Source organism: Penaeus monodon, chromosome 20 (genome assembly GCF_015228065.2).
Source record: "Penaeus monodon isolate SGIC_2016 chromosome 20, NSTDA_Pmon_1, whole genome shotgun sequence".
Taxonomy (NCBI): domain Eukaryota; kingdom Metazoa; phylum Arthropoda; class Malacostraca; order Decapoda; family Penaeidae; genus Penaeus; species Penaeus monodon.
The window spans coordinates 37058361-37058822 of NC_051405.1; positions in this window are offsets into that span (position 1 = coordinate 37058361).

The window sequence follows — 462 nt, forward strand, 5'->3', positions numbered from 1 at the left end:
TAATTTTGTCTTTCTTTTTTGTGAGCTGGAGAATGAAGGGGGCAATGATAATATATAATATATTTATTGGCTTTTGTTGGAGGGGAAAAGAATGATTAATAGTCGCACTATTGATATCCCGTTTATATCTGTCTTACTGTTGGTATAAAGGCGGATTTATGGGATATAAATTACACTTAAAGAGAGGGGGGGGGGGGAATATAATATTTCTAATCCAGCTCCGAATCGCCAATAGTGCAGTCAGTCAATCTCTATTTTCTTAATCATCAAGAGTTGAAAGAGGATTACTATGCATCGCTTTTGGGGAAATTGACGTGAGGCGCAAAACACCCCCCGTCGTCTCATTTCCATCATTAACTAGATTTTTTTTTAATGTTAATGACGCTGGTGGGAAAATGCTATTGGCTGGTGATTTTTCTTCCTTTGAATTATTGGGTTTAATTGTGTTTAATTTTTGGATAG